The 19,447-nt window shown below is 36.0% G+C and overlaps 1 protein-coding gene across 7 annotated transcripts in view; it reads right to left on the bottom strand.

Moving 5' to 3' along the window:
- The window catches only part of Greb1l (GREB1 like retinoic acid receptor coactivator), a 245,621-nt gene that overhangs the window by 121,161 nt on the left and 105,013 nt on the right, over positions 1–19,447 (bottom strand). Inside the window, exon 1 of one of the 7 annotated variants that reach the window (XM_048363117.1) lies at positions 2,480–2,639. The exons of the other annotated variants lie outside the window; for them this stretch is intronic. The gene's annotated coding sequence lies outside the window, so the exon portion shown is untranslated. Of the gene's footprint in view, positions 1–2,479; positions 2,640–19,447 lie in introns of those variants that run through there. 7 annotated transcript variants of the gene reach the window in all.

Genomic DNA, 19,447 nt, shown 5'->3' with positions numbered 1-19,447 from the left:
AGTGAAATGATAAGTGAAATGTTAAGTGATAATGCTAAGTGAAATAACTCCATGTTATGTAAACGAGTGTTATATCACTGTTGTAATTACTTTCAACATGCCATGTGAAACTGTAGCTTCTATTGTTGATGATCCTCTTGTATTCCCTTCCTGTGGTTGTACCTGCACTATCACTGTACCTTATCTGAGTACATTGGAAACTGTATATACTGGTATTAGAACTAGGAAACTGAAAGGGAATTCCAAAATTGAGAGACACAGGATAAAAAGACAAATGACTACAAAAGCAACACTTGCAAAATGGTTTGGTGTAAACCAACTGAACCACTCATAGGGGGAGAGGAAAAGGGGGAGGGGGAGGGGGGAATGAGGGAGGAGGTAACAAACAGTACAAGAAATGCATCCAATGCTAAGGTATGAAACTGTAACCTCTCTGTACATCACTTTGACAATAAATAAGAAAAAACCCCAAAAATAATGCAACTGGCAAAACAATGCATGCAAAACAACTAAATGAGTCTGTTCTAATCTGGACTTGATCTTTAATGGAAGTCTTTTAACACATTCTCCCCAAACCACTGAACCAAAAGTAGTACATCTTTGTTCAACACTCAGACTTTGGCATTAATACCAAAAGAGAGATGTGACCTTGAAATGACAGCTCCATTGCAGAAGGCTCAAAAAAGACCCAATTAAATTACCTACTTCTAAACATAATGGGATCAATATGCATGCAGGAAAAGTATAATCCCAAGGAAAGCTGTTATTGTCTGATTGATCAAAAACAAAACAAAACTGTTTTTATGGGCCTCTTCCAGATCACAACACCAGAAATCCACACAGGAAAAAAATCCATCAAAATGAAACCCTAAAAGCAGTTATCCTTCAACATCCTATTTGCACTTCAAAACCCTGTTAGCCCTTCAGTTAAACCCCTGGGCTGATTATTTCAATAATAAGAGAGGTGGCTAGCAGTGATTTATCTCCCATTTGGCTTCTGGACAGAGTTGTAATGTCTAGGAAGCCTCTCTTCCCTGACTGGAACCCTTCCCCCAAGTTTGCTCCTTTAGTTTGTGTAGACTTGGATCTGGAATACCTTTCCAAAAGCTGGTAGGTTCCTTCCAATCAGAGGCAAGAGTGGTCTGTAACTCAAGATTTGGGCACATTCTCTTGGCAATGATTTGACAAAATGGAATGCTAGTAAGTAATCAGAGCATTGCAAATGCTAGGATGAACTGCAGCTTCTCTTTGTTGTAAATTGGAGAACAAAAGAAACTTCTTAACTTTAGCCCCCCCCTTTCTCTCTCTCTATATATATACATATATATGCTCATTGTTATTACGACTTCTCAAACTTTTCCCAATTTATATTTTAATATCCTTTACTTTGGAGTACAGTAGTCAACTTGCTGCAATACGTGTTGACCTAAACTTAAATCCATGTATTATAAAATAGAATATTTTAAAAAGTAGAGCTGTCACAAAGTCTTGGGTCAAAAAGACTTAAACAGATATAAGATATTATGACTCAATTTCTTCTACTTTGTTACCAAACATGTACTGCAACTGTTGTCCCATACTTTTCCTCTAGTAAAATAAACATGGAAAAATGTTATTTAATTTGAATTCCACAAGTTATCAAGTGTTACTATACTGAAGTTATTCCTTAAAAATAGAGGACATTTGCTATTAGCTAAGTCTTGTTTGTTTTATAACTAGGCCCATTACTTCCTAGAGAAGGATGAAAAGTATTTTTCCCTGTTTGTTCATTTTTTTGTTTTATTTAGAGTTCGCTTTTGGATTAATAATTGTTGCTACATAAAAATGTATTAACAATTTGTACCTCCTGTACTGATTTTTGTTTATTTGTTTTGTTTTTGTTGCCAGTCCTGGGGCATGGACTCAGGACCTGAGCACTGTACCTGGCTTCTTTTTGATCAAGGCTAGCACTCTACCTCTTGAGCCACAGCACCACTTCTGGCTTTTTTCTATATATGTGGTGCTGAGGAATCGAACCCAGGGCTTCATGTATACGAGGTGAGCACTTTACCACTAGGCCATATTCCCAGCCCTCCTGTACTGATTTTTAAGTTGAAAACTTTCAAGTTATTTCACTAACTTTCTATATTTAGAAACTGCAAAAATAAATATCTCCAATAGTAGAATAAATTTTAGCCATAGCAATAAAAATTACATTCCTTCCATTAAAAAAAGTCTACCACAAGGCATTCTTTTTCCTCATGAGCAAATACTTCTTCACTTTCAGAGCCTCATATACCACAAATTCTAGAAAAGCCAATCCTCTTAGCAAATGACTTTGTTTCATTCTACTAGGGTAATAAATCTGAGATCATATAAAATTCAAATTTTGTATATTAAACCAAGGAAAATAAACAACGGAAAACCCAAATTACTTGAATGTTTATATCACTAATACAAAATACGGCATTAAAAACATTTAAGAAAACAAATTTCTTACTTTACTGGACAGTAAAAAAAAAAAGCTTTCCTCAGAGAATTGACAAAAGTAATTGATCCACCAGAGAGGAAATATTCAATCTTCATTAATTATTCATTCAGTACAATAAATTGTTAGGTGGTACTTAGACCACAAAGAGAAATTGTTCTTGTCTTTGTAGGAATCACACTGAGGAGAAGTAAATGGAGATGGAGCAGTACCTTAAATATTAATACTAAACTTCAAAATGACAATGGTAATAATTGAAGAAGTGCTGTAAGATGTATATTATTACTTTGAAATCTGATATAAAAAAGTAATTAACATGGCTTGCCTGCATAAGCAACTTAATTTCCTATTGATGGAGCCCAAATACATTTGCATATTCAGGCTATACAGTTCCCATCTTTGCCACTCAACCCAGTCACCTATTTTATCTAGGCTCCAATTTTCTTATCTATAAAATAAGAAGGGGATTAAAAGCAATACATTTCTAGATTGAAGACAATATGGCAATCTCTGTAGATAACATAATCTTTTGCATGGAAATCCCAAGACTCCACCAAAACATGGTTAAAAGTAATAAATTCAGTAAAGTTTGTACGAAGGATACAAAATCACATACAAAAATCAGTCGCATTTGTGCGATCTAACAATAAATTATCAAAAGAAACAAAGAGAACAATCATATTTGTAATAGTAACAAAATTAAATAAAGTATTTAGGAATGAATATAATGAAGGAAGTGAATGAAATACCTCTACACTGAAATTTAATTAATATTATTAAAATACCCATGTTACTGAAAGTGATCTACACATTTAATGCAATTACATTAATTCCAAATTCCACTGATACTGTCACATAAATTAAAAAAAAATGTATGTAGCCACCAGCTACTTTGAATAATTAAAACAATCACAAACCCAAAACAAAGAAGGATGAAGGTATCACACTATTTGACTTCGAAATGGACTACAATGCTGTAGTAATCAAAATAGTATGGTAATGGCATAAAAATAACACTAATATAAAAATAAACCAGTGGGATGGAGCAGAGAACACAGAAATAAATCCATGCATTTGCCATCAATTGACTCTCAACAATTGGGAAAATTGGGACAATTGTAGAAAAATGAAATCAGACCCTATCTCATATCATAGAGTTAAAAAAATATTCCAAATAGTATTAAACACTTATATGTAACACTTGAGCTATAAAACCACTATAAGAAAGATTAAGAGAAAAGCATCAGGACATTGGTCTGGATGATAATTATTTTGAATATGCCTCTAAAATCACAGGCAATAACAAAAACTGACAAACAGCATTGCAACAAGTTGGAAAGCTTCTACATAGCAAAGGAAATGAGTAACAAAGTAAAGAAAAAGCCTACAGGTTGGAAGAAATGTATCTGTAAGCTATACATTTACTAGGGGTTAAAATCCAAAACATACAAGGAATTTAGTAAGGAAAAAAATATGATTTAAAACCTGCAAAGAATAGGTATTGCTGAAGAGAGGGCATATAAATGGCCAACAAGTCTATTATATGCTTGCTATGGTTACCCACCAGGAAAATGCAAGTTAAAATCTGAATGAGCTACCACTTATTCCTGTTAAAGTGGCTACGACCAAAAAGATGAAAGACAGCAAGTACTGGAGAAAATATGAGAAAAGGAAACCATTGCACAAGGTTGATGGGAATGTAAATTAATATAGCCACTAGAGAAAAAAGTATGAAGTTTTCTCAAAAAAATTCCCATGTAAGGACATAGCTTGCAAGATAAACAGAAAGCCCACAGATTGGGAAAAGATCTTTACCGGCCATACAACGGACAAAAGCCTCATCTAAAATATATGTAGAACTAAAAAAAAAAAATTCCTCCAAAACAAAACCGCAAAGAACCAACAGCCCCCTCAACAAGTGGGCTAAAGACTTAAAAAGAGACTTCTCTGGAGCTGGGGATATGGCCTAGTGGCGAGAGAGCTTGCCTCGCATACATGAGGCCCTGGGTTCGATTCCCCAGCACCACATATACAGAAAACGGCCAGAAGTGGCGCTGTGGCTCAAGTGGCAGAGTGCTAGCCTTGAGCAAAAAGGAAGCCAGGGACAGTGCTCAGGCCCTGAGTCCAAGGCCCAGGACTGGCCAAAAAAAAAAAAAAAAAAAAAAGAGAGAGACTTCTCTGAAGAGGAAATGAGAATGGCCAAGACACATGAAAAAGTGCTCTACAACACTGGCCATAAAAGAAATGCAAATCAAAACAACATTGAGATTCCACCTCACCCCAGTAAGAATGTCCATTATCAAGAAAACTAACAATAACAAATGTTGGAGGGGATGTGGCCAATATGGAACCCTACTTCATTGTTGGTGGGAATGTAAACTGGTTCAGCCACTTTGGAAAGCGGTATGGAGATTCCTCAAGGCTAAACATAGAGCTCCCCTATGACCCAACAGCCTCACTTTTGGGCATCTACCCAAAAGATTACAAACAAGAACACACTAAAGCCACCAGCACAACAATGTTCATCGCAGCACAATTTGTCATAGCTAAAAAATGGAACCAACTCAGATGCCCCTCAGTAGATGAATGGATCAGGAAAATGTGGTACATATACACAATGGAATTTTACGCCTCTATCAGAAAGAATGACATTGCCCCATTCGTAAGGAAACGGAAGAACTTGGAAAAAATTATACTAAGTGAAGTGAGCCAGACCCAAAGAAACATGGATTCTATGGTCTCCCTCATAGGGAATAACTAGCACAGGTTTAGGCTAGTCACAGCAGAGGATCACAAGAGCCCAATAGCTATACCCTTATGAACACGTAAGATGATGCTAAGTGAAATGAACTCCACGTTATGGAAATGAGTGTTATATCACTGTTGTAATTACTTTCAACATGCCATGTGAAACTGTAGCTTCTTTTCTTGATGATCCTCTTGTATCCCCTTCCTGTGGTTGCCCCAGTGCTATTACTGTATCTTATCTGAGTACGCTGGATACTGTATATTACTGGTATTAGAACTAGGGAAGTGAAAGGGAATATCAAAATCAAATGACAAAGGATAAAATGACAAATGACTCCAAAAACAAGGCTTGCAAAACCATTTGGTGTAAACCAACTGAACAACACATGGGGGAAGAGGGAAAGGGAGAGGGGGAAGTGGGGAGCAAGGCAGGAGATAACAAATAGTACAAGAAATGTATCCATGGCCTTACATATGAAACTGTAACCCCTCTGTACATCACTTGAACAATAAATAAGTAATTATTATTTTAAAAATTCCCATGTGATATAGCTAACTCATGACTGGTTATATAATATCCATTAAAACAAACATACTGTGTTTCTAAGCCATGATGTTTGATAGTTTAGGCATATTAAATGCCTTTTCAATTTATGATGGGCTTTCTGAATTGCAATTTCTTGATAAACTGAGGATAATTTTCATAGGGTTAGTATTATGTTAGTTTTAGGTATCCATTGTCTTGGAATTTATTCCTTGGGGATAAGGTGTGCGTGTGTGTGTGTGTGTGCGCGCGTGTGTGTGTGTGTGTGTACTGATACCCAAAGAAAATGAAGCTAAAGTCCCAAAATTAATGTTTCAAAGACATATTCGCATGCCTATACTGGTTGCAGTGCTATTCCCAATAGCTAAGGAATCACCTTAAATGTCTATCAGTAGATAAACAGATAAAGAAAATGTGTAGAATTTAATGTATAAATCTATGTATACTTTAAGCAATCTATTGGAATACTATTCAGCTTTTAAAAAAGAAGGCAATCCACTGGGATCATAGGGATAAACCTGGAAGATAATATGCTAAGTGAAACCGCTAGCTGCAGAAAGACAAATGTAGCATTATCTTATAAGATCTGAAACTGTCACATTCATAGAAGCAGAGAGCAGATTGCTGAATCTCATGGTTTGGTCTAGGGGTGAGGAGATATTGGCCAAAGGATACAAAATTTCACTTTAAAAGGGGAAGTAAAAGCTGAGTGTGTCTGAAACAGTAGAATGCTTGCCTATTTAAGAGGGGAAGTGAAGGCTGAGTATGGCTGAAATAGTAGAGTGCTTGCCTAGCAAGCGCAAGGCTCTAAGTTCCAACTCCAATATCAAAAAGAGGGGAAATAAGTTTAAGATGTCTATTGTACTTTGTACCATGAAGTAATAATAAATGAGATAATGGGTAGGTTAATTTGCCAGATTAGACATTCTACAATATATAAATACTGCATTGTATACCATAAATAATTTTTTTTTTTTTTTTTTTTTTTGCCAGTCCTGGGGCTTGGACTCAGGGCCTGAGCAGGGTCCCTGGCTTCTTTTTGCTCAAAGCTAGCACTCTGCCACTTAAGCCACAGCGCCACTTCTGGCCGTTTTCTGTATATGTGGTGCTGGGGAATCGCACCCAGGGCCTCATGTATACAAGGCAGGCACTCTTGCCACTAGGCCATATTCCCAGCCCACCCAATAAATAATTCTTATTTGTCAATTAAAATACTTTTTTAAAAGAAAAAAATGGTGGTAATAAAAGCAGTGCTACTATTCACAAAAGCAACTGGAAAGTAATACCTAGGAATCATCTTAATGACAGACATAATATATTTTAAATCACCAAACTGGGCAGTTTAAGTGAAAATTTACACATATAGAAAAATATATTAGACTTTTTTACAAGAAGCCTAATCACTGTAAAAACATGTATTTTTCAAATAAAAATAATAAATAATACCAATCTAATTGCAATATTAGTACAGATTTTGTGGAGTATTACTAAAACACCTGTAAGTTATAGAATATTATCAAAGAAGACACGAGAAAAATTATTTTTCAAAAAAAGTAGATCAGTGAGAGCCATATTAAATAATATTATGGAAAGAATTTTTGGTCATTAAAATTTGTTCACTAAACCTGAGAAACATTTTTTTTTCATTTCTCTTTCAATAATGCCTTCTTAACAGATATCCCAAACATCCTGTCTGTTGAATTTCATGTCACTGCATTTCTGATTTTCCTTCATCCAAATGCTACTTCTCAATTCCCTCTGCATGCTCATGATATACTACCCAGAGATTAAATGTTGGAATTCCACAGTTTAGTCATCTTCCAAGAGTGGCACTTTTTACAGACAAGTCCCTGTTGAATGAGAGCGGATGTGTGTGCTCAATAAAATGTTTAACAAGAGAAATGTGTGTTTTCCAAGGTCTTAGGAGCTACTGCATTTTCTGCCTTGATTTCTTGCATTCCCTGCTCTGTGGTATGGACATGCTGTGAGGCGCCTCAAAAGGCTCTGTGGAGGAGCACTCCTGGCCTCCTCTCTGGAACCTTTCAATCATGTTTCTGAATTACAAGGCAATTAAAATCATAATCCCTTGCTAAAACCCTCAAGATTCTACATTGTCCTTTGGGTACAAATCAATAGTCTTGTTTCTCTGTCCACTCTTCTGCCTTATTTTGCCCTATTTTCTTCCTAATCACTGTTTCTATGCTCCAGTAGCCCATTTAAACATATATTTTCTCTGCTTGTAATACCAGCCAGTACAATTTTTACCCAGTCTTATTTAAATTTCTTTCATCCTTCAACTCAAACTCTTAACCTCCTCAGTCTTTGGCTAAAAGCTCTCAGAACCTTGTTAATCTTATTTGAAACAATTAACTTACTTCTGAGATATATAAGAATCTGAATGAATAATTAATCTTTGTCTTCTCTATTAGACTCTAAGCTGCATGAAAGCAAGATATATGCTTTTCTGGTTTTGCCTAGTGTTAAAGTACTTTCTGTGCTACTCATTGACATAGCAGGCACTCAAAGTACTTTTAAATAATTTAGTAAACTATTACAAAGGCTGCAAAAAGAATCAAAAGCCCATTGGTGACAATCCAAAAAGGCGTTACTTCAGTTGAGACATTTAAAAATAATAAAAACAAACTGTTGGGCTGGGAATGTGGCCTAGTGGTAAAGTGCTTGCCTAGCATGCATGAAGCCCTGGGTTCGATTCCTTAGCACCACAAATACAGAAAAAGCCGGAAGTGGCGCTGTGGCTCAAGTGGTAGAGTCCTAGCCTTGAGCAAAAGGAAGCCAGGGAAGTGCTCAGACTCCAGGACTGGTTCAAGCCCCAGGACTGGCAAAAAAAAACAAAAAACAAAACAAAACAATACCCACCAAAAAACTGTCCATTTAGTGACATGGAAATAATGATCAACAATTTCAAAAGTAGTCCTTTAAAAAATCATCTAGACACTAAAGATAAATTCCAGATATAACAAAATATCAAATCTAAATTTCTATACAATTAAATATCCGTTCATATCAACTATATAAAAACTCAGAGATCATAGCATAAATTATTTATCATATTAATATTTATCACATTATTGTTTATAAGTAACATGGTAAAAATTTTGTTTTCTAAGCTTAGAAGTCAAAAGGAAAGACTTGTAGGACTTAATGATGAAAATATAAAACTTTTTTATTTTTGTCTGTCATGGGCCTTGAACTCAGGGCCTATATTCATAATATATAGAATGGAAACAAGCAAAATGTATAAATAACATCGTAAGACCAAGAGGTAAGTTTAAGCAATAATATATAGAATGGAGACAAGCAAAATGTATAAATAACATCATAAGTTAAAGAGGTAAGTCTAAGCAGTGTGGTATAAATAAAATAATGAGTGAAATGATTGTAAGATTATTTCCCTTATGCTTGTCTTTATTTTCCAATTTTCTACAAAAAGGTACATTTTCACATCCAGTGTATAATATCTATGCCTATAAATTTAACTTTATTACTCTGTCCACAAATAAGCCCATACCTATCTCACCCCTCACTCAATTCAGCCAATCTGAATCCTCTTCTTTCTTTCTTTGCTCTGTGTGAGCCTGCTCATCTAGCATGGTTGAAAAGCACACAGCTGGCACTTAAGGAACAAAGGTTATCATTCAACTATTTTCAAATTAAAACACACTCCATATTGAATTACTATGGAAATTGTGCCTCTAAGTGTTTAAACTTGAATATTTCTATTGTAAAGATTTAAAAATTGTGTTTTTAACTGTTTTGAGTAGATAATACATTTATCTGATTTAAAAAGTGGCTCTTACCAGTTTTAAAATCATCTTGCAGAAAGATGTCTGAATGTTCTTAACATGAGTGATAGATGTCTAAGATGTTAGATGGGTCAATTATCCTGTTCTTTTCAGCCTTTTTTTTCTTTTACTCTTAGTACATACTCATTGCACAAAGGGGTTTTATTGTGATTTTCCATACATGCATACTAGTTACTCTGTTCTGGTCATTACATATTATACATGTGCATTTGTATGTAATACTGTAACCTATGTATACTGTTAATGAAAAAGAAAAAGTGATAAATGAAAATTTTAAAGTCATTCTAAAGCAAGTAAAATCTAGAAGTAGAAAAGGTAGCAAAAAGTGTTCCTTCAAGCTCTTGTCCCAGTCTCACAGGAAACCACTTTTGTTAGACTTTGTAAACATCCTGTATATTCTAAAAATGCATGTACAAATAAGGAAAAAAATGAATATATACTTCTTTTACCTTAAGGTGCAGGGGATCAAATTTAGGACCTTGTGCACATTAGCTAAACACTCTACCACTGGGTTTAAATCCTCACTCCTTATATGTACTCATCTTTTTATATCTTGTTTATTTAAAGTTAACTTGTTTAAGTATTTTAGAGGAATAGGGGTATAATTCAGTGACAGAAAAGTTGCCTATTATGTGAAAGGTCCTGGGTTTGGTTGATGGCTTTTCAAAGAAAAAAGAAAAACTATGAAGATTTTCCAATGCAAACATAGAAAGATCTTTCTTATGTTGTTTTGTGCTACAGAAAATCTTCTGATATATATAAATATATCATAACCATTTTAAGAATCTTTTAATAATCTTTGTTGTTACTAAACAAAGTATAACAATCAACTTTATTTTTGATGGTTAAACTTGATGGCCACCTTGTTTGGATTAAGAAATACATAGGAATTAGTAAAGCATATCTCTGGATCTATCATTGAGAGCATTTCCAGAGACAGTTCAATTGTGGTGGTTGGCATACTAAACTGTTTAATCTACTGATGGTTTCAAAATCTAACTAGATTATTGGGAGGTGATATAACTGTGGAAGCTAGGATCTGACTGGAAGAAATTGATCACTAGGGGTCATGCCACCAGGTCTGTATCTTGTCTTAGCTCCTTCCTGATATCCCTTTTTCTGCTTCTTGGCTGCCATGATGTGAACTGCTTCTCAAGCCATCCTTATCACTATGACTGGCACTCTAAAACCATGAGCCAAAATCAAATTTTCCTTCTTTGCTTTGTCAGACATTTTGTCACAGTTGTGAAAAAAATGAGGAATATACATTTGATGGATAAATTCCTTAGATCAATTGCTGAGTCAAAGAATATATGCAATTTTAATATTAAGTATTGAAAAACTGCCTGCTATAAGAGCTCAATTTACACTACCACTATCAATTTATGTATGTCAAAACATATTCAAGAGGGCTGGGGATATGGCCTAGTGGCAAGAGTGCTTGCCTCGTATACATGAGGCCCTGGGTTCAATTCCCCAGCACCACATATACAGAAAACGGCCAGAAGTGGCGCTGTGGCTCAAGTGGCAGAGTCCTAGCCTTGAGCACAAAGAAGCCAGGGACAGTGCTCAGGCCCTGAGTCCAAGCCCCAGGACTGGCCAAAAAAACAAAAAAACAAAAAAACAAACATATTCAAGAATCTACTTTTAGATCTTTATAATCTTGACAAGTAAAAAATGATGTCAATGTAGTTCTAATTTGGACTGACCTGGAACCTGAATCTTCTTGATTTTAGCCTCTTGCATAGCTATAATAAATGTGCACCACTGCATAAAACTGTTGGTTGATATGAAGTCCCATGAACTTTTTGCCTAGGGTGGTCTTAAATTGAAATCTTACCCATACTTAGGTAAGTTTTGACTTTTGATTTTGCTTGTGGTATTAACTATTATTTTTATATGCAATTTTCATATTTACTTTTCTTCTGCAGTTCTGGGGATCAAATCTAGGGTCTTACTCATGTTAAACAGTTAAGCAGTAGTATCAAAACATAGAACCCTTTCTTTGAGAAGTCTACATAAATAATCAACATAAAGCAATGTTCTCTTTCCTGAAGGAAAAAAAAGTTGGGTAGTGGGGTACAGCGGCTCATATCTGTAATCCCATCTACTCAAGAGGCAAAGATCAGGATGATTGAAGGCCAACCCAGGGAAAAAGTTACTGAGACCTCCCCATCCCCATCTCAATCAATAAGATTAATGTAGTGGCACACACCTGTGATCGCATCTATGCAGAGGCTGTAGGTAGAGGATTCCTGTCTGAGGATGACCCAGAAAAAGAAACAAAAGACCTTTTCTGAAAAAAAAAAAATAACCAAAGCCCAAAAGAGCTGGAGGCATGGATCATGTGCCTGCTTAGAAAGCATGAGGAAGAGTTCAAATCCCAGTACTGAATTTTTTTAAAAAGGCAAAAAAATCCAAAAGGTATTTTTCCACTTTAAAGAAATTCTTAAACTTTGTCAGTTCAGTGATAATTTTGAGGTAAACAATGCATGCATTTCCACTCTACTCATTCTTGCTTTTTAAAGGAGGAAGAGACCCAACTCCATCCCACCTACCTCCAAACAGCAGAGTAGTAGAAGAAGAAAAGACAAAAAGAGTTTGAAATGGCCAGCAGCAGTCTGCAGTTTCTTTCAGGACCAATCCTTTCCCACTTCCTTTATATTTAGTTCACTACTGGAATCTATTCGGTGTTCTTTGCAGGTGACTCCTACATTTATATAAAATATTTTCTAAGTTGCTGCTCCCAAACTAAAAAAATCTACAAAACATAATCTTTGTGTTTTCTCTTCTCTTCATTGCAATGTGTCAACTCAATATTCCTCAAATTAATATGCCCCCAAATACTTCATATTATATAAAAAGCTGTTTCTATTCTTTGATTTCATTATTTTAATTCATTTATTCACCTAGAAACACAGAATTGCACTAGAAATGATGATAAAGGCAGTTCTAAATATCAAAGAGACTCCAATCTAGAGATGAAGGCAGATCTGTAAATGAATACGTGTTCACCAGAAGCAAGAACAAAGTACTACAAAAAGGTCAGAGAATGTAGCAACTCCAATGAAAGGAGATAACACTAGAAAGCCACTTTGGGTGGCTTTAAAGATTAGAGTAGGAATATATCCAAAAGAATTGAGAGAACCTCATGGGTCAACAGAACAGAACTGTTAGACATGGTATTTTAGAAATACCGAAAGTTAGTTGTTGGCTACATGTTTGGCTTTAATTCTTGGGTGGACAGGATTGAGTGTCAAGATTAAAAAAAATAAAGGAAGAAATTAATCCTAGAAGCAGCAAAAGTCAACTGAAGTTTTCAAATGGGTACATAATCTGATTTTCCAAAAAATAGAAGTTAATATGATATATGAATTAGAGATACAATTAAAAGTTTATGCCAAAAGTCTAGAAAGAGGGGACAGAGCACACACATTATCAGCATGAGAGAACAGAGGAGTTCTTATAGTAAGCAGTTAGATATTTGGGGTTTGAGCTCAGAAGTGGAGACTGTATAAGCAGTCCTTGGAGACAGATAGCAATCACACAGATGGATAACACTGGTACTGGCATGATTGCCCCAGAAGGGAAAGTATGTAGAATAAGAAAGCTGTGAAAGCAGTGAATTATGGGAAACACTGGTGATAGCTGAGGTATTTTACTAACCTGGGACTATTACCCTCTAACTTTATGAGGGGAAGAAAAAGAAGAAACTTATAACATTTAATGTTTTCTGTCATTTGCAGACATGATACAGGAAAGGTATGAAGACATGAAATAACACAGTCTCACCCAAAGATGAGACCAAAACCAATCTGACATTAGTAGACACTCACATGATAGAGAAGGAATGGTAGGAAAGATCCTAGGAGTTGAAAGTAGATCGTACTAAAGTAGCTGCAAAAATGGCAGTAAGCAAATGAATGACATGTTTCCCTTCTCAGGTTAGAAGAGATTCCTCTAGTGGCAGTCAAGAAGATGCTTACAGGAAGCAGGATACAGAAAGAGTATTTAGAAATTTCAGGTGCAGAGATTATAACAGCCTGTATGAGTGCAGTTGTGGTAGGGACCCAGAGGATGGGGTGGAGCTGAGAAAGATGGAGGACCTAATATGTAGGAATTAGTGATTGATGGCATGGGGAAATGAAGAAACCTAGATTCTATACCTTGTATGGGTTTTCACCACCCCCATCATTACTGACTTAATTCAGGTACACCACTACCTCAATTGATGATTCAACAAGTATTTACTGAGTACTTTCTTTGGGTCAGTTCCGCCTAATACAAAGATGAACAAACTGAAAATGATGGCTGTCCTTACAGAACTTAGTTAAGGACATCAGTGACCAAAGCCTCATGTCTAATGACTCATTTAATCTCCAGAACACCTTATGATTTAAGGACTATTATTCTATTTTTCAAAGGAGATAACCTACTCTTAGAAAGTTTAATAATCTGTTCAAGGCTACACAAATAACTGATAAGTGGCGGTGCCAGGAAATGAATACAAACTGAACTTACTTCAAAGCCATATCATTTGACTGTACAGTTTCTCATGCAATATTTAATGGGCTAAAAACCTGTGGCAAGAGTTATCACCACTTCTTAAATTGACAGACTTTCTAAACTTGGCACATTCTAGCCAGGGTAGGTTTTTATTTTTGTCTCATTTTTGGTTTGGTTTTGTTAATGCACATTAGATGAATAATGGTACCTTTTCTGATTAAGGGCACTCTGAGGAAGATCAGGACTTAGGTCAATGGTAAGGCATTCAGTTCTTAGACATATTGGTTTTGGCCTTGCTGTGAAACATCTAAATGGAGACATCCATGAGTAATCGATAGATAATCCCAAAGCTCAAGGGGAAGTCAGTTTTGGGAATAAGGCATTTGGCATCACTAGTGTTTATAGGTCAGCTAAAGCCAAAGCAATTATTGTGATTTTCCAAGGTCTTCTAAAAGTTAGAGGAACATCCTGCTGAGAAATGGGCAGTAGGTACAGGTGTGAAGACAGTGAAATACGTTTGGAGTAAGTGATTAGAGAAAAAAGAGACCACAGTCAAACCCAAAGACACAAATAAGTAGTATTTAGGAGGGATAGTGAATTTAGAGTAATTTCAGCCTGCAGAAACGAGGATTTTCTACAATAGCAATCAAATTTGAAGAGAAGGAACAGTTGCTCAAATTTATATTACTTGTTTATTTCTTTCCTTCCAGTTTACCAGTTCTCAGAGCACCTTGAACTTTGTGTGTGTGAGCAAGTACAATACTGGGGCATAAACTCAGGGCTAGGATGCTCTCCCTTAGCTCCCAGTTTTTCCCTTTTGCTCCCACCCACAAGTTGCATAGTTCATTTTTAATATAGTGTCCAGTGAGTACCATTGCCATATCATTTGTTCACCCTTAGTCCCTCCCTTTCTGTGCCCCTTTACTGTTCCAAAGACAGATTAATGAACAAGCAAGACAAAAAGAAAAGAAAACAAAAAACAGCAACAAAGGAAAAAACCTTGTTTCCATTTCCTGGAGTTCATTTTGATATTATATTATATGATCAGATGCACATAGGCATTGCAATTTTGTGTTCCTTTCCTAATAGTATTCTCTTTTGGTCTCACTGTATGTGGTTGCCTAGAGTCCTGTATAATTTACCATATCCTGGTGGATTTTAGATCTACCTTCTGCATATCAGAAAATGGGCTGTTTGTCCCTTTGAGCTTGGTTTACCTCACTTATCTTGATATGTTCTAGATCTATCCATTTCCCTGCAAATGATACATTATTCCTTCTAATAGCCATATAAAATTCCAGTGAATATAGGGACTACATTTTCTGGATCCACTTATCTATTGAAGGTCTGGACTATTTGCATAGCTTGGCTATTGTGAATAGTACAGCAATGAGCTTGGATATACAAGGCTCTTTACAGTATCCTGACTCATGGTATTCTGGGTAGATGCCCAGTAGTGGTGTGGCTGGGTCGTAGGAAAGATCTACCTTTAGTTTCCCTTAGCTTTTTGGTTCAAGAATGGTGCTCTACCATTTTAGCTACAGCTCTTTTCATGCTTTGCTGGTTAACTGGAGATAAGAGTCCCATGGACTTTTCTGCCCCAGTTGGCTTGAAATTGTGATATTCAGATCTTAGTCTCCTGAGTAGCTAGGTCTACAGATGGTGAACCACCAGTTCCTGACCATGAACTGCTATTAAGCACTCATCCTAGGAGGTTCTATTTAAATCTCCCTCTGGACTTGAAAATCCTCAGTGTCTTTATTTTTACTTTTGTTGTTTGTTTTTTAATCACTTTCATTCCCAGCAAGTCACACAGTACTAGCTGCATACTTGTTTCCTCTCCAGATTAGAATGCAAGCACCCTGAGCAGAAAGGAGCTGAGGCTTAACCACCTTTGCAGGAAGATCTCCCCAGCATGGTATCATATAAGTGTGGGACATGTATAGGACTGGATTAACTTCAATTTGGCAACTGCAAAAGAAGAATTAACCAAGTGTATAATAATATCAAATAGTGAGTTTTAGGTTTTCAAACTTGTAATTATAACCCCTTTCATCCTTTTATTCTGTTTTTCATTAAGAAGTAGCCAGGACAGCCCCACCTTAGTGTATATCCATTTTGTCTGAAGTTGGGGCTCTCCTGCGGGCTCTATTAAATTCTGGTCCATAGGCTAGCTACTATTTCTAGACCTCCTGAATCATCACTAAAAATTTTTTAAAGTTTGAATACAATGATTGGTGATACTTCTTGTTCTAATATCCAAAGAAGTCACAACTTCTGAGATATCCTTAACTTACTCCTGAATCTGCTGCCTTATGATGCACAATTAAAATATGAGCTCCGTATTTCTCTTTTGGAAATGGGCAAATTCTTCTCTCTATAATATTGGGTTACTGTGTGCCACATCGGTGGCTCATGTCTGTAGTCCTAGCTACTCAGTCTGAGATCTGAGGATTGTGGCTTCAAGCCCGTTTTGGTAGGAAAGTTCATGAGACCCTTATCTCAATTAATCAGCAAAAAGAAGGAAGTGGAGCTTTGGTTCAAGTGGTAGGACACCACATTGAGTGAAAAAACTAGGGGACAGTGTCTAGGCCCTGTGTTCAAGCCCCAGTAATGGCACACAAAATAGTTATGATATGCAAAATATCTCACTTCCACAATAAAAATAGTAACATTTTATATTTAGTTATTGCTTTGGCTACTGGCTAAAATGGTATACAAGTATGTATTACATACTGTTTATCCAACAATCCAATGAAGGGGAACCTAGCTCACTTTAGTAGTAAAAAGCAAAGTAAGCAGGAAGAATCAGAAACATCATTGTGGGTCTCCTAGGCACCATGTTAACTAATTGTGTTTTTGTTTTTTAGAAAAGAAATCCAAGTATCAAGAGATTTAGCTAGGGGGGAGGGGAAAATGAGGGAGGAGGTAACAAACAGTACAAGAAATGTATCCAATGCCTAACGTATGAAACTGTAACCTCTCTGTACATCACTTTGACAATTAATAAGAAAAAAAATTTTTAAAAACACCCCAAAAACAGAAACAAAGCTGGGCCCTGGTGGCTCACACCTGCAATCCTAGCTACTTAGGAGGCTGAGATCTGAGGATCACAGTTTCAAAGCCAGCCTAGGCAGGAAAGACCATGAGACTCCTATCTCCAATTAACCATAAGGAAACCAGAAGTATAGCTGTGGCTTAAAATGGTAGAGTACTAGCCTTGAGCAAAAAAAGCCCAGGAACAGTACCAAAGCCTGAATTCAAGCCCCATGACTGAAAACAAACAAACAGAGAAACCTACTAAGTATAATATGTGAAAATCACAGAGCCTCATGAACTTTTCCCTGTTCTTCTGATTTTGCAGAATGGTACGTATTCTGGCCTTCTTACCACAGATTATGTCACTATTTCTGTTTCTGAACATCAAAGTTTTCACTGGGTTGTTTTCTCCCTCTCATTACAAAAGAAATATAATTACCTTTCTGGAAAGGAAAATAACAAATAACATCACCAGTGATAGTCATTATTTGTACAGTGTTGAATGTCAAATTAATACCAGACATTATGGGTATTTATCTGCATATATTACTTCATTTATTATCCACAATAATCTTTTGAGTTTTCAGAGGAAGAGACTTTGAAGGGCAGTATATTTTCCCACTCCAAGTTCTAATTAGGCATGTGTTTGTTTCACTGATGTCACGTTAGAACACAATCAATTTATCCTGTGTGTACAAACCACACTAAACTTTCTTCAGCATTTCCTCAGCATTTGTTGGGGTCAGGGCAGTGAAGCTTGCAGCAAAAGCAAGCCATTTGAAGCCATTAAGGTTTGATCATGAGTCCTGAGATGACACAACTTGTTTTATAATTTGCACTAGCTGGTTAACTATTTTTTGATAAAAGAGTGTCATTTGACTGCACATATAAAACTTAACTCATTGGTTATATCAGAGGAAATGAAACAAAAATCTCTGATTTTGAAATCCAAGCACAGTGGCTCATGCCTTTAATCCTAACTGCTGCGGAGTCAGAAATCAGGAGGATCAGGCACTGGGGATAGCCATGTCAACCAATAAATGCTGGGTATGTGGTATATGCCTGACATCCATGGGAAGTACAAATTAAAAAAAAATTTAAATGCAGGATGTCCTAACTATAAATGTGAGATCATATTTTAAAAACTAACAAAAATGATTTCTGCATGTTTTAGTCAAAGACTTTACAGCATGTCTCTACAACCAAACAATTACTAAATAAACATAAAAAGGTCTAGGATAGACCTATCAGAGGATCACAATAGCTCAACAGCTACATACATATGATTATATAAGATGAGGCTAAGCAAAGTGAACTCCAAGAGATGGAAACGAGGATTTTGTTGTTGCCATTATGCTTAATGTACAGGTGAATTTCCTTTGGCATACCCTCTGTGGTCACTGTATATGATTTTGGTACACTGGATATTGTATATATGCTTATCTGAACTAGGGAAGGGAAAGAAAAATGAGGGAGGGTGTAACAAATAAGGCAAGAAATGTACTCACTACCTCATTATGTAACTGTACCCCCTCTGTAAATCATTTTGTCAATAAACTTTAATTAAAAAAATAAAAAAAGAGATTTAGTTAACATTATGGAATACTAAAGAGCAAGTCTGAAGAATCCAGTCTTGGATTTATATATTCTTAAACAACAAAACTGGTCAAAAATCTTCCGGGGGAAAAAACAGATTGGCAACTGGTTGAGTTTTAACAGAGACTTCACCTAGTACTTTCCAGGCTTAATAATAAACAATTCCCATGATTAGCATGAAGGACCGACAGATAAAACATTTCTGTCTTCTAAACAAAAATGTTTGTATTTTGCACTATAGTTACTAAGCTAATTGTTAAAATTAAAGTAAATGGAAAACAAAAATAATTAGCAAACCTAGAGTACAATTATCCTCCACTTCTTTGGAAGACAGATTAAAAAGAAACTGAGTCCCTGTGGCTACCTTCATTAGCAGCTAGGGTGGTGAGTTCCATTGTAAATCCCACTTATAAAGGCTCATGGCTACCTGCAGAGCCAAGGAGCACAAATCACTTTAGTGAAGACACAAGATGACTAAAGGAATCTGTGAGGGCCTGGTGGAGCTTAGTAAACAAAAGGCAGCAGCATTTCAAATGAATGCCATTGCTAGAGTCTGCTTTGTAAAATGCCTGGATTTGAGACCCCTAAAGCAGATTAGTTTGAAGCAACAAAAGACTCAAATAAGATACAAAGAACTCATTTTGACACATTAAGAGATTGTCTTCATTAAGTCTTCAGGTGCTTAAGTGTAATTATAAAAATTTCCATCTAACTTATGTTTTA

This window comes from Perognathus longimembris, chromosome 15 (assembly GCF_023159225.1).
Source record: "Perognathus longimembris pacificus isolate PPM17 chromosome 15, ASM2315922v1, whole genome shotgun sequence".
NCBI classification, from domain to species: Eukaryota; Metazoa; Chordata; class Mammalia; order Rodentia; family Heteromyidae; genus Perognathus; species Perognathus longimembris.
This window is presented reverse-complemented; position numbering and strand designations above follow the sequence as displayed.